General features: G+C 43.8%; 1 protein-coding gene across 1 annotated transcript in view; it reads left to right on the top strand.

Annotated features, from left to right (window-relative positions):
* Positions 1-16,165, top strand: part of LOC140359896 (general transcription factor IIF subunit 2-like) — a 63,470-nt gene that overhangs the window by 29,115 nt on the left and 18,190 nt on the right. The window lies entirely within an intron of this gene.

Below are 16,165 nucleotides of genomic sequence, written 5' to 3'. Positions count from 1 at the left end.
AGGCATTAAAAGCCTCTATTGCTATGGAGATAAGCAGCGCCAACGATAACGTCAGCACCTCCATGAAGACAAAAAGATGACTGAAAAGGCAGTTTGAACTCTACTGTCCTCTTGTGTGATGGGCCACGCGGAAATCCATTCATAAAGTTTAATATTTTGTGTTTTAGATAAAAGTAAACAATGGTGAAATCTGACTGTTCGTGAGGCTTTAGAGTGGTTGGGACTGAGACCGTTGTGCGGTTCAACATCTGAGACTGAAGCATTGTATTGACAAAGCCACCAGGCACTTTGGAAAGACAAAGCGATTTGATCATCCTGAAACCGTTAATGCTTGCCTTCATTCATAAGTATTTATCTTCTGTCTGTTCACCGAGTTCACCTTAATATTCGGGCTCACTATCCTGTAGAAGCATGTTAAACAGACCATTTGCCACTTAACTAGATGATGGCTGGTTTGATTCTTTGTCCTAATCATATTTTTCCAGTTGTAATTTTGCAGTCATTGTTAACCGCTTGTGCACAGCGTCCTGTCACCAAATGAAGGGGGGGTTGCATCTAAGATTTTTGTGGTGTGAACGAGTCTTGTGCTAGTATGAATATGCGGCGCCTTTTGCAGCCTTATCCATCTGTTTACCACACAGTTCCTCAAATATGAAACCAGCGTCTATTTCAAACAACCCTCTTACGGGGGGTTTCTGACGTGCCTTTTATGTCTCATCCCTGATCATGACTGAGAAAAGTAGGCTGCTGGCTGTGAATGAAAGCACAAATGGGGCTTTTCTTTCAGTGACGTAAAAGGGTGGGCAATATGACTATATGTGATAAGGTATGAAATTGAATTGATCTGATGGTGATCTGACCATGTGATGATCTACATTTAGATAACAGTTTTAATCCAGTCCACTGATCAGACGGCCTCCATCATGCTCTAGTGACAGTTGTATTTTAGTCTATCACAAAGAGGTGTAAAGTCCCAGAAGAAGCAGATGACTCTAAGTCACTAAGTGTAATCTTATGATTGAGAATTAAAATAATATGGTAGATTTCACTGAACCATTAAGTTAAATTAGAATGGGCATTTTTAGAGGTTCAGAAATAATTATAAAATTTACTGCCAAGTGTTTTTGCTCCAGGTGTGGTCTGCCCTCATTAATTCAGGAAAATGAAAATGAAATTGGGGGGAGGATGTGTGGCACATTTCATTGAGTCATTGTGTGTCCAATTAAAATTCCTCACCTGTCCATTCTGCTTTAATTCATTCAATTAAACACATTAGATTAAGTGGTTTCTTTCAATCTTTTTTTGAGCACTTTGATGCACAGTTGTTACTCTGGATAGCTTTGCTGATGCTTGATTGCGACCTCAGTAGCAGAGCAGTTTCCATCCAGACAGTTTGTAACATACGTAAGATGTTTTTTACACCTTTGCTGCGATGCCTCATAATTTAACAGCTTGGTGTGTGACAGAATACCTGGGTCGTGACAAAAATAGTGTCTGCTCGATATCTCGCACTCGGCACAATTCCAAACTATGTACTGGTCCCATCACCCAGTCTTTCTTACATATTTTTTTATTTATAAGTTACGCTGCAATACTACACATTAAAACTGCTGCACGTTCATCTTAAATTAGTAATGTTGGGACAGAGCCACACTTTCGTCCTATGGTTTGTATTCAATTAATTATCTATTACATTTGTGTTTCTAAAATTATATATTTTTGCAAACGAAAGGTCCACTATACATCTTTATGGTGGATACACTTGTCTCCATGCTTTTCATGGAACATTCCAAATTATGACATTAGACTTTGTGACACCACCAGACAGGTCAGAGATGCATTTTTTTCAAGGTATTTCTGTAGAAATACTTGAACAGATGCAAGATGTAACTGTTGATGCCTGTGGAACATTCCAGGCAAAGCAATAACATCTCTATGGAGACGAGCAGGTGGCGGACCCTCCACCAGAAAATGTAAACTGCTTTAAAGTAATTTTGGCAGTCCTCATCCGTTTAATCTCTTCACAGAATATTTAAATAAATAAATAGATAAAATACAAATAATTGGATTTGGTTCCCAGATTGACAGCGCTGCCTGGCTCTGATCTTTTTATAATCATATGTGATTAGCAGTATCATCAACAACACTCCATTGGAATTGCAAAAGAGGCCAAGATGCAGTGGAGAGGATTGTGGGTGGTTTGACCTGTTTTTTGCCTCTGTTCATTAGAACTGGCTAATGGAGCACAGCCGCTGCCTTCAAAGTCAGTGCAAAGCTGTTTGTTCCAGCTGCTGTTGTCTCTTTATTAAACAGAATAGAATAGGATGCCCAAAATCACATTTCTCAAATGCTGTGAGTAAGGACTCCCTTCTCCCTCAAATGTAAATTATTCATGTGTCTGCTCTAAGAGCTTGTGGTGTAACAGTCACTGACTGCTGTGAAGGCTGCACAGTCTTAATACCAGCAGTGTATGAGTGCTGTCAATCTGTAGCTTTATTCACTACTGATGCTTGTTGATATGTCTATTTGCTTTGCATTTTGTTGCTTAAGAGTTCCTTTGCAAATCCTTACACATTGGTAATACGTTACTTTGAGAAAATGGGGACTTGGTGTACATGTAAGTTCTACCTACTTTTTGTTTGAATGCAGGAGGACGGTGTGGACGTAAAGCGCATCTAACAACCATCCTTATTTGAGACATGCCAGTCTGTTAGCACGTGTAGCACGTGTCTCTGTACGTTCTGTAGAACTCCTCCTGTGCCCGGTTGGACCTTGGTTGACAATGGATCCCTCAGTTCTTGCTTGTGCTGCTTCACTCATGTCCATTAGTAAGGTTCACTAACACTGACACAGCCGTCCATGACAGTTGCTTGATGTTGTCACGTTGAAAAATTTGGAGAATGTTGTAAATTCTTGTGGGCGCTTTGATAATTTGATCTCATCCATCAAAACTCTCAGTTATTACAAAACATTAAACATGTTAAGTCTTGGAGTGACTGGAGTGTCTGTGGGCTTGTGCCTGACTGAAAGGTAGACCTTTTGAAACCTGTGTTTAAAAACTAAAAGGAAAATAAAATGCAAAACTCTTGCCAGTACCTAGTTTATGTAACCATTGCTTCAGTTTAGTCTTACCTTGGCACCTACGCTGCTGCATCTTAAATAGTTTCTTGTGTCTGGCACCATAAAGCATTGAGAGAAAATCCACGCCCATTTCTGGCTGCAGTTCACTGTTTACCACACAAACATGAGGGTGGCATCAATCTACTCGGCCAACTCTTGGCTGAAAAGTAGCAAAAGCCAAACGTTTATAACATGCTGGTTTATGGGAGTACTTAAAGTAAAGCCCACCTCATTCTTTCCTGCAGTTATTCTTGGGACATTGGAGGCTACGTGTTGAATATGGATGCTCCTGATCCAGGCCAAAGACTGAGTGAGCTGTCAACAGTTACAGACATGGGAAAATGACTTCGAAGTTAATGAATGAAATCATTACATTTCCTTAATGAGGCAGCCTGTGGGCTTAGTGCAGATGAGCTCTAATGGAAAATTATCTTTGGAGATTCAATCAGTGACCCCTCTGCTCTGATTACTTCCTTGTTGTGGATCTGTTTATGCCCAACTATAGAGCGGAAATGACATTCAATAAAGCCATGGTTTGACCTTATACTGTAAACAAGTGTAGTTGTTTATAGCGTTTGCATTAATGTATCATGCATCTGTCAATCATCATGTAATTTACTGAACGAAAGTGAACTGGAGCTGCAGCCAATGTGTGTCAACAGTTTGTACAGTATGACGTATTATGGCTATGAATTCACACGCCTCATGGACCAAGTTGAAGTGAATTTGTATGGGCTAGTTTGAGTTAGTTTGCATTTTCCACTGATACTTGAGGTCATTGTAGCGAAAATTTGATCTGCTTAGTCTCTGTTAAGATGTCTATAACTAGCTACAAAAAGTCACCTTTGATAAAAGCTGTTATATTATTTTGGATAAGTGTAAAAGAAATGCTGGTAATCTTTCATTTGTTACAAATGGCCTTGCCCTTTGCCAATTAAAACCACTCATTTAAAATTATTTGTTCAATTTATTAGGGTGGGTGATACTGACAAAAATGTATCTGGATTTATTTATTTTTGATAATTCCAGTAATATTCAGACAATCCATCAGAAATGTGCTAACACTTGACTAGTAACTGTTGATTACACGGCACGTTTCAGTTTTATACTTAATCAGCGTTTCTTTTTGTCATTTTTTGATGGCAAAAGACTGTTAGAATATTGCAAAACAACTTATATAACATATCCCATCTTTTGTAAAGGTGTCATGAGATAAAAAGGCTTGGCTCAGGAATTGGGTGTTCCATACTTAAACCTTATTTTGATTGAAAAGGCTCTATTTATTTTCTCAGTTGATTATGTGAACAGTATTCAAATATCACACATTATGACAGATGCATTGAAGGCTCAATCAGGACTATCTGTTCCGATCAAAGATTCTCCTAAGTGATTTAAAAGTGAAGTGAAAGCAGCGTGTTAGTTTAAAGTTAAGTGTTGAAGGTTTTGTGTGCAGAGGCCTCAGGGTCGTGTGCGTGTGCAGAGGCCTCAGGGTCGTGTGCAGAGGCCTCAGGGTCGTGTGCGTGTGCAGAGGCCTCAGGGTCGTGTGCAGAGGCCTCAGGGTCGTGTGCAGAGGCCTCAGGGTCGTGTGCAGAGGCCTCAGGGTCGTGTGCATTGCCTTGCAGCTCAGAAACATGCTTTGTGTTTGTGAAAGTAACATTCTAAAACCTTGAAGGAGACTGCGGTGGTTGCTGGGGAAACGGCCACGTCCATAGCTGTAAAAGCACCACACAAATCAGACATGGTGCTGTCACGACAATAACACACTTTGAAGGACCATATATTGCTGTAGAAAATGTTGCAATTGAAATAAGATAATATGAGATAATTTTGAAGATAATGTTATGTCTCTGAGACAGAAAACCTTAAACCTGACAATCTCTGAAAACCCTTTTCTAAATAAACCTTATTGTAAAAGTAACCAACAGGTATCCATGGGTCTCAGAATAGGGATGAATACCTAAACTCGGGTTCAGGTCTGGATTCGAATCCAGAGGTTTAGATTCAGGTCCGGACCTAATGAGTCCGACCGGACCTGAACCGATGCCATATTTGCATAACACAAGCTCAATTAAAGGAATAATGGAGGATTTTTTGCCAATTTGACAACTCAAGTGGAAGTGCGCATGCCCACTCATCCCCGTGCGGTAGCACACAACAGCCTCGCTGCCACACGTGCGTTTGTTTATTTGCGCGACGGATCACATCGGATCTCTCGTCTCCGTAGATTTCCGTCTCTTCTGAGTCAGCTCGAACTGTCTTTCTCTGTCTTAATTTTGTCCTGTAGACTGAGGGAACTATATTTTAATAGATCCATGCGCTTAAACACACACCGGCATATCAACTGCGCATGCGCAGCCAGGCAAACATGCTGCTATCCTGGGGACGAGCCGATGAGGCTGCAGGTAAGCACTAGGTGCGTCCTATGATTGACATGTGAATGAACTACTCGGCTGTCCACGCCACGAGGAAATGAGACAAAGATTTGGCACCAAAAAATCCTCCATAATTCCTTTAAGTTGAAGACACTTGAACAAGGACTTTTATCAAACACAAGGCTTAACTGCAGATTGAAATAAACTAAACTTGTTTATTCACTGTTTTTTCACAGAGGTTACAACTTACAAATCACAAGCTACTAGCTAGCTGCTAAACTATAGCTTAACACAGGAGTGCCCACACATTTTGCGCTCTTCAGCGCTTTTTGGCGCTCTTCGGCGCTTTGGCGGGATCAACCCTCACTGCCTCTGAGATCAACCGGTAGATTGCGATCGACGTGTTGGGCACCCTTGGCTTAACAGTTAACACACATTCATGTGTTTTACTTGAGGAACAACTTTCGAACAAGAGCATGTTGAGTATTCTCTTGACGTAATCCAAATCTCGCAAGCAGTTGCGACAACTTGGGAGCCTTCGGGAATTCAGTTATGGAAATGAAAGCGATGCATGGCAGTGTTTGTGTCTTTTCCAGCGCGAATTTTGCAATCTATGGAAGGTTTCAGATGGTCTAGAACGAAAAGGATATAGTATGAGTGCTAGATTCCAGAGTCCAGTACCGAATCATCTGGGTTTCGTTTTTTTTTGGACTTGAACCGAAATGTTTTTACATACAAGTCAAGAACCGGTCCGGCGTACCGGTACGCCATCCCTATCTCAGAATGATAAGAATTTAGGTGATTAACAATTCAAGCAGAATAGATCTTTTGAAAGTGCTCTGTTTTTTTCCCAAAATGAGGAGCCAATGTTATACTTTAGCCCAGTGATTCCCAAAGTGGGGGTTGCGAGGCACTGAGCAGGGGCTTATGAGATGATTAGAATATAAAAAAACATTAAACTGTATTTAGCTTTAAAACAGTGTTCAAATAAATACAATTAAACTTGATTCAGAAGGACAAACATCACAGCAGCTCTTTGTTTTGTTTGTTTTGTTTGTTTTGTTTATTTTTGCGACCATCACAGCCATTATTGTGAGAAATCTGACGGGTCTGAACTACATTTCTTTGAGTTGGTGTGAAATTGTAGGGTTTTCAAAATGTATACATTTTTTTTTGCCTGGCTTTATTAGACAGAAAAGGACCTAATGAAATGGGGGATGAGAGAAGGAAGGACAAGCAGTAAATCGTCGGAGTCGGGATTCATACTCGCGACCACTTAAAGGTGCAATGGACGATTTTTCGGCGATTTGAGAACTCAGGTGGAAGTGCACATGCCACTCCCCCGTGTAGACTGATACAACACACACGTGCGTTTGTTTATTAGCACAACGGATCGCATCGCATCTCTCGTCTCCCGTAGATTTCCGTCTTCTTCTGAGTCAGCTCGAACTCTCTTTCTCCATCTTCATTTTGTCCCGTACTCTGAGGGAACTATATTATGATAGATCAATGCGCTTAGACATGCGGAAACGTGCTGCTCATGTGGACGAGCCGCACGCGGCTGCAGGTGAGCGGTAGGTGCGTTTTATGATTGATACGTGGCAGGACTAATCGGCAGTCCACGCCACGAGGAAATGAGACTCAGATTTGGGCCAAAAAAATTGTCCATTCAACCTTTAACTTAAAACCATTTAACCACAGAGCAGCACGAATATATACATTTTTAATTGTTTTTATATGAAGAGTAAAAACGCATACCCAAATCTGTCATAATTTGTCCCAACATTATTTTTAAATGTCCGATGTGATTTCAGTCCATTCCTTGACAGTTTGCTCCATCCCTGTCATCCAGCTGCTTTTCTGCAGCTAGAGGATATATTCTATTTTTTAAATCCAATTTTGTATCTGGTTGGTAAAGTTAAATTAATTATAAAAATGTGTGTAAAAATGACAGTGTCGTGAGTTCGAATCCCGATTCTGATCATTACTGCATGTCCTCCCTTCTCTCTCATCCCCATTTCACCCCATCCTTTCCTGACTGATAAAGCCTACGGGCAAAAAAAAAAAAAAAAGAAAGAAAATGACTGAAAACTACATCAATGTAGTATCAAGCTTATTCCTCAGTTGCCGGTTTTATATTTTCAGTACTGTGCTCACTTGTTGCCCGGAGAAAAAGCTGGAGGTCTGGTGGGCGACGGGCTGTTGGCTGATGGTTGTGTTTGACATTAGAAGGCCGTGGCTTTGAGGAGTAGGCCAGAGCAGGGGGACGCTTAGATGGACGTGAGGAGGCGGAGCAATGACCTCCACAACCGCACAGCTCCCGACAGACTCCGCTCCACATTCAGACAGAACTCTGATGTGTTCATGTTTTTAGCAGCAAGAGGCCTGTGTAATATTAGCTCCTGAGGCTAATGGAAATGTGTTACATCATTGCTGTAGCACAAGAGGCTTTACACAATGGTTGATTTGATCTCAATCGGTAATTACTAGACATATTAGTCATATTGTGTATAATGGGGGATGAATGCACTAAAATAAATTGTCCAATCAAAACTCAAGTCGGTGATATTTTGACAAGTTTACTTGTGAAAATGACTCATGAGTCACTATTTTAAACCTCTAAACGGGAGATGGGTTTGGCCTGTTAGTTGGTTAGGTTTAGCAAGTTAATAAATAATTAATGAAATAATTTAATGGTGCACAATGAAACTTGCTCTGTGAATGGTCTGCGCACCGTAAGATTTATTTGTAATAAAACAATTGTAACTGAATAGATGCAAGATGTGTGTGTTTATTACTGTGGAACATCTCCATGGAGTAGCGTTGTCAACAGTATAAAAAATCTGATTCTAATCTATCGTAAAACTAGCATCGAATCACACAAAAAAATCATGTCAGACAAGGGACAAAACGAGCTTTGTCAGGTCTAGTTTAAGACTTAAAATTGTCAGTAGATTCAATTCAAGTTTATAATGTTGTTGTTGTTGTTGTTTTATGGCGGTTGGCATCCAATTGTTGCATTACCGCCAGACTTTATTCCTCAGACTTTTCGTAGTCCTCAGACTGTCGTAGTCCGTAAAAGTACTCCTTACATTGCTTTGGTGTTACAAAGCCCATGAGGTCATGACATGTCTTTGTGACTAGAATAGTTGTTGTTGTTTCAGAGACCAACCGGCTTTATTCCAGGGAGACTCCTCTTCATCTTCCCCTCCCTCCCCGACGCTCGGTGCTTCCACCGCACAGCTCCATTCCCTAGGCTTCAACACCTCCACTGATGTCGCCGCCTGGCAGCCGCGCGTCCACGAGACTGGACGAGGACAGGAGACCACCCCCACCCCCGAGACCACCCCCACCCCCATCTCGTCACTCCGATCCCTCCGACTCCCCAAAAGCAGACCCCCATCACTCCGACTCCCACCCAGCGCCCCCAGCCTGTCCTCCACATCCGCCCAATCAAGCCCCCTTGCTCCAAGGAATCTCCCTGCAGCTTTAGCAATGACCCTGATCCCTTCAGTTCCGCTCCGAGTCTGAGCAGCACAGCCCACAACATCCACCACAAAGAGCACAAAATCCTCTCTATCCACAACCAGGGCACTCCCATCAATTCCGGAACCTGCACACTTGGGACCCCCACTCCCGAAACCCCCACACCTCCCGGGAGCCACGCCGGCATCCCCCATCTCGCCCTGGCCGGGATCAGCGCCGGCTCCTCTCTCCGCATTCACCCCAAACTCGCCACTTGAAACTTTCCTGACTGCATCTGCATAGGACACACCCTGAGAGACCTCCATTCTATGCACCTCAGCAGCTCCTCCGCCAAACCTGCATTCCCCGTAGGCAGAGCCATGTTCTTCCCCACAGTTACAGCACTTCAGTTTTGCTCCCACGTCACACTTCCCATACTCGTGATCTCCTGCACATTTACCACATCTTTGCCTCCCTCTACAGACCGCTGCAATATGCCCAAAGCGCTGGCACTTAAAGCAACGCAGGGGCGGTGGAACATATGGCCTAACGTCATGGCACATGAACCCAATGAACACCTTACTAGGCAGGCACCTCCCTTCAAGTGTTACCATTACCGACAAGCTGTCACATCTTACCCCAGACCGGGTCACCTTCAACCGCCTAGCGTCCACCACCGTAGCTCCCGTCAAATTCTCCTTAACTTCATCCACAGACGTCGCCGTAGGGACGCCTACGATAACTCCTCTGACCGTGTTTCTTTCAGCATCAGACACAAGAATGTCCTTTCCACCCAGACGTTTAGTTCCAATCGCCTTCCGTTGCTGAGCCGCGTCCTTGCACACGACCAGCAGCGAGCCATCTCTAAGGACACTCGCACTCTTGATCACTCCCACAGCTACAGTTAGGCTCTTTGACAATGCCACTGAATTCCACTCCTTAAAGGATGCACTATCCTGTGCAAGCTTTATGATCACCTTACAGTCTCTGCTCTCACCCCGGATATCAATAGCTTCAGCCTCATCCTGCTGCTCATTCCCAGAACCCTCGGACGAGCTAAGGGACTTTTTACGTTTCCGGGCACGTGCAGGCAGAAAAGGCTGCTCCTCCACGCCGTCCAGAACGTCTTCCATCCCCGATCCACTCTCCTCCGCCATCTCCCGTCTCTCCAGACCGGGTGTTGGTCTCTGAAACAACAACAACTATTCTAGTCACAAAGACATATCATGACCTCATGGGCTTTGTAACACCAAAGCAATGGAAGGAGTACTTTTACAGACTACGACAGAGTCTGAGGACTACGAAAAGTCTGAGGAATAAAGTCTGGCGGTAATGCAACACTTGGATGCAAACCGCCATAAAACAACGACGACGACGACGACGACATCAGGGCTCTGGGCCTGGCTGCAGTAACTCCCTCAAGTAAAGAGGACCCCTAAAATATCCTTTTGAATTTCACCCAAAAAGAAATGGAGAGCCAGTGCAGTAGCACAGAACCGGCGTGATGTTTTTTGTGAACGAGCTGCAGCATTCTGGACAGCCCTGGTCTAATAGAGGTGGGCAATTTGAATGTGGAGTATATGGTTTATAGCAAAAAGAGCTGAAAATTAAGAGTCATGTTGTAAGCATTTAAAAAGCAAAAATATAATTTGCCCTTTTGGCAGTGAAATATCAATTCAGACCTGTTTTCTTTTGGAGTTGCATATCATTCTCTAGCGTGGACCACACTAGCATGGTCCTGCTCCTGAACCTGAACTAATTGTTAACAATCATTAACTCCATTTGTCGGAATATCAGAATACGAATATCAAGATATATATATATTTTTTTCTTCAATATTGTCCATCCCAAATTGTCGGATACAAAGAGAATTCACCCCCAAATTCGATTATCAGTGTAAATGAAAAGTTATTGTGGCCATTATTTTGAAAGCCTATTTTAAATGAATATCTATGCGTGTCTGAATGCAAAATGCTAAGAGCAGTATTTAAAAAGGTAAATAAGAGCATATTTGAGGACTGGCATGTTTTCAGCCTCACCAGAAGCAGATGGCCCTGGGCTTAGCAAACCCACTCATCACTGTTTTATTTGTGTTTGTGTTGAGTGTTTGCTGAACCTGAAAACAGCCAAACAAAACTACTCTTCATGAACTGGAGGCTCACTTCTTTTGTGGGAGCCTCAAATGGACCGTTGCCATTGCTGCTAATGTGTCCAGTAAAGGCTTAATCATATCCACTCAGCCAAAGCTTTCAATTCAAAATATCTAATTGTGTGCGTATACGGCAACCCACAGTATAGTTAGAACGGTAATGGTGATTGCATGAAAGTAATTGTGCTATTCATCACCCACTTATCTATGCAAATGAATGAATACAGTTTGAAACATCTTTGAGAGCAGTGTCTTGGTAAGTGGCACTATGTCTGGCAGTTTACTCTGGTTTTGACATTATGAATTTAAGATTTGGCACCAGTAATTTAGTCTGATGTGATGGACAGGATGATGGTGCTAGCAGAGTGTGCTACATTTTAAAGTGGGGTGAAGGCTGTGCAAATAATCACATTTTTATTGAGATTCCGTAATTGTCAATAATATGCTTGGCTCGTTTTAATTGAGAGTTTGGAGCAGATTTTAGACGTTGGAGGAATAAATTGGATGTCATTTTTGTGTTAAATGGCAGAGCGTTGGTCTTGTTTATGTTAAGGAAATTAGTATTGAAAGCCATTTTGTATTTGTTTTACCAAGACAAAATATAAATTGAATGCAAAATTGTGATCAATCAACATGAAGGAACAAAAGGTGGCTTTTGGTTGCAGAACATTTCTTTTTTTCTTTTTTGGAATGCATGACATCCTGGTGCTGTCTGTTCCATTGTTTCTTCCTGGTTTATCAATTGTATTTGTTCTCACCTGTGTTGTCATTTCCACCTAGTATAAACTTTCAAACGCAGCACTCGGCTTTAGTCTATCTTCAAGACAACAGCTACAAATTGTGACAGTCCCGTATGCCACAAATGGCTTTATTAATACTTGCATCGTGCCATCAGAGCCATTTGCTAATCTGGAGCTAACAGTATGTCTTCTTTTGAACTCGACAACATGGGTAATTTTGATCTTCGTGTTGCATTTGCTTTCATTGCGGCTTCTTTTCTGCTCTACCTTTTGATAAATGTAGTCCAATATCAATACTGGAAATCTAGAAAAGGGACAAAGTTGGACCTTCTTCAATAGTACAATGGCCTTGATTGGAGTTACCAACATTCTGAAAATAAGGGACGCGCTCATTAGCCTTTATTGTATTTTAGGGTCATCATCCCCTGGAAAAGTAAAGATGCCCATTTCAAAAGTGTTGACTGAAAACAAGTTGCAGAGAGAGATCACAGGGAAAGTAGCCCTGGGAGACCATTTTTGATTGCTGTGTACAACTTAAAAACGACACAGTGCTCCTTTTTTAATTTGCCATTTTTATAATATGTTTATCAGCCGTATTTTTATCATTTAGTAAAGGGACAATGCATATTTAAAGAAGAAAAAGCAAACCACTGCTGGAGCACGGCCAGCCACACAACCAGCACAATTCATAAAAGCATCTCCCACTCGTGCACTTTAAAACCCACACATTCGTACACACATTGAAATATTACATTCATCTTCTTTTATTTTGTGTTGAAAGCTACAGTCTAATGAAATTTGTATCGCAATCCAGTTTGAAAAGGTACAATCGTGGCAACACTAGTCTCTTGTTTGAAGTACTTACCGTTGACCGTTTGGTTGCCTCGTCAGTCGCGCTGAGGGGCCGTTCTCTCCGTCTGTAGCCCCCCTCACATGTGTTCGGAGTCTGGGGGTGTTTCAGACTGGTTGCCAGCGAGAGCTCTGGCGCTCTCCCGCCAGTAATTACACGTAATTGCCTCCCATTTGTAGGAAAGGCAAAGAAGAACATTACTGAGACGTGTGACAAGCTTGGAGCTGCTGGAGGACTAAAAGCCGCCTCTTGAGGGCAGCTGAGGGAGAGAGCTACAGCCAAGTGGCGCGTGACTGTTACTGTAGTGACGAGGCGAGCGCACCTGGATTCATTCAGCTATACTTACCCCTGAATAAATTTAACATATGACTTTAATTCATGTTTGTCTGTCTTACAATAGGAGAATTAATTTACTTAGTTGGAATTCTGACAGACCTTGATTGAAATTCCATCTGTGAAATTAAAATAAACGGTGCAAAGTGTTTGGAGATAAGTATTAACTACTTTGAAATGTTTATACCTCTATTAGTATTCATCCATCCATCTTCTGCCGCTTTATCCGGGGCCGGGTCGCGGGGGCAGCAGTCTGAGCAGGGACTCCCAGACTTCCTTCTCCCCAGACACTTCCTCTAACTCCTCCGGGGGGATCCCGAGGCGTTCCCAGGCCAGCCGAGAGACATAGTCTCTCCAGCGTGTCCTGGGTCTTCCCCGGGGCCTCTTCCCGGTGGGACATGCCTGAAACACCTCCCGAGGGAGGCGCCCAGGAGGCATCCGAAACAGATGCCCGAGCCACCTCAGCTGGCTCCTCTCGACGTGGAGGAGCAGCGGCTCTACTCCGAGCTCCCCCCGTGTGGCCGAGCTCCTCACCTTATCTCTAAGGGAGCGCCCAGCCACACGGCGGAGGAAACTCATTTCGACCGCTTGTATCCGCGATCTTGTTCTTTCGGTCACTACCCAAAGCTCATGACCATAGGTGAGGGTAGGAACGTAGACCGACCGGTAAATAGAGAGCTTTGCCTTTCGGCTCAGCTCCCTCTTTACCACAACGGTCCGATGCAGCGACTGCATCACTGCAGCCGCTGCACCGATCCGCCTGTCGATCTCACGCTCCATCCTTCCCTCACTCGTGAACAAGACCCCGAGATACTTGAACTCCTCCACTTGGGGCAAGGACACCCCACCCACCTGGAGAGGGCAAGCCACCTTTTTCCGGTCGAGAACCATGGCCTCGGATTTGGAGCTGATTCTCATCCCAGCCGCTTCACACTCGGCTGCAAACCGTCCCAGTGCATGTTGCAGGTCCGGGTTTGATGGAGCCATCAGGACAACATCGTCTGCAAACAGCAGAGATGAGATCCTGTGGTCCCCAAACCGGACACCCTCCGACCCCTGACTGCGCCTAGAAATTCTGTCCATAAAAATTATGAACAGAACCGGTGACAAAGGGCAGCCCTGGCGGAGTCCAACATGCACTGAGAACAGGTCTGACTTACTGCCGGCAATGCGAACACAGCTCCTGCTCCGGTCATACAGGGACCGGACAGCCCTGAGCAAAGGGCCCCGGACCCCGTACTCCCGGAGCACCCCCCAAAGGACACCCCGAGGGACACGGTCGAAAGCCTTCTCCAGATCCACAAAACACATATGGACTGGTTGGGCAAACTCCCATGAACCCTCGAGCACCCGATGGAGGGTATAGAGCTGGTCCAGTGTTCCACGACCGGGACGAAAACCACTCTGCTCCTCCTGAATCCGAGGTTCGACTATCGGTCGGATTCTCCTCTCCAGTACCTTGGAATAGACCTTACCCGGGAGGCTGAGGAGTGTGATCCCTCTGTAGTTGGAACACACCCTCCGGTCCCCCTTCTTGAACAGAGGGACCACCACCCCGGTCTGCCAGTCCAGAGGCACGGTCCCTGAACGCCACGCGATGTTGCAGAGACGTGTCAACCAAGACAGTCCTACAACATCCAGATACTTTAGGTACTCAGGGCGGATCTCATCCACCCCCGGAGCCCTGCCACCGAGGAGTTTGCGATCAACCTCAGTGACTTCAGCTTGGGTGATGGATGAGCCAGCCACCGAGTCCCCGGTCTCCACTTCCTCTTCGGAAGACGTGACTGAGGGATTAAGGAGATCCTCAAAGTATTCCTTCCACCGTCCGACGACATCCCCAGTTGAGGTCAGCAGGCCTCCACCCGCACCGTAAACGGTGTTGGTGAGACACTGCTTCCCCCTCCTGAGGCGCCGGACGGTTTGCCAGAATTTCTTTGGTGCCGACCGATAGTCCTCCTCCACTATTAGTATTCAAAGGAAGAAAACAATTATACACAGACATCAGTGCACACAAGCATTGGAGAACAGATTTTATTATTAGTTGGTGAACAATTTTAGAAAAATGCCTAATGTTCATTACAAACATTGCGATTTTTTTTTTTTTAAGTTTTGCAAAGTGCACATTTTAAACTCATCCAGGAGCATTAATGTCTGAAAGTGACTGAAATCCGAATGGCTAATCCAACCCAGTGATATACAAGCAAAAGCTCATTAACCTGACATCTGCCTATGTCAGTTATGTTGTTCACAAGGACTTCAATAATTGCAATCTTTGAAATGTGCTCATTGCAACCATTTAAATAGCCATTTTGATTCGATTGTGAAATACACTGAGACCCGCACTACTTTTATTCAACTAAGCAAATGCAGTAGGTACGAGCTTCCTACTGGATAACTGCTGCATGCGTGATCATCTTTCAGCTGCAACACGGTATAAACTTTATTTTCTGAATCAATCATGTGGAGCAGATGTCTGTGTTTTAAGAAGGGTCAAATCATTGGCATCGCGCAGAGAAAACAAGAAGAAGCAGAAATTAATGTACTACAGATGTGAACCCCAGTGAGGGTGTTTGGGACGAGCTCATTCATACAGCGGTGTACTTAAACACTGGAGGCAAGGAGGGTGACGTGTCTTGCCCAAGGACACAACAACGGTATGCCCTGGTCCGAACGGGAAAGTTCAACGACGGCGCCACTGCTTCCCCTCTACGGCAGTGTCTTCCCAGCAGTTTCCAATTTGAGGACTAACTAGGCCCAACCCTGCTTACAAGTCCAGAATGATATCTCTCATTATTGTTTATTGAGAATGATACATGTCTGCTCACTGGTTTCATCTCCCCGAGTTCAGATGGCCGTGATTGACAAGTAGATTAGCCAATCAGGGAAACTCATGGTCTTTTCTGTTTGAGGTTGACTCGGGGTGCGACAGAAGGAAACTTACACAACCATAAAGCAACAGCATGGAATATATTGGCTCTTTCTTTGTCATTTGCTTTTGTAGCTTACATTTTTACTTGATTTTCAGGTGCAAGATCTGTACACCTTTTTATCTGTCTTTAAGCGCCAACTACGCATTGATCTAAATCTGCAAAAAAAACATTGTCCTGTTTCACTATCACTACTAAAACTAAAG

The sequence above is a fragment of the Eucyclogobius newberryi genome, unplaced genomic scaffold (assembly GCF_026437365.1).
Source record: "Eucyclogobius newberryi isolate DKJ021-1_F unplaced genomic scaffold, fEucNew1.0.hap1 SCAF_14, whole genome shotgun sequence".
Classification (NCBI taxonomy): Eukaryota; Metazoa; Chordata; class Actinopteri; order Gobiiformes; family Gobiidae; genus Eucyclogobius; species Eucyclogobius newberryi.
Note: the sequence above shows the minus strand (reverse complement) of the source record. Positions and strands in the feature narration are given on the sequence as shown.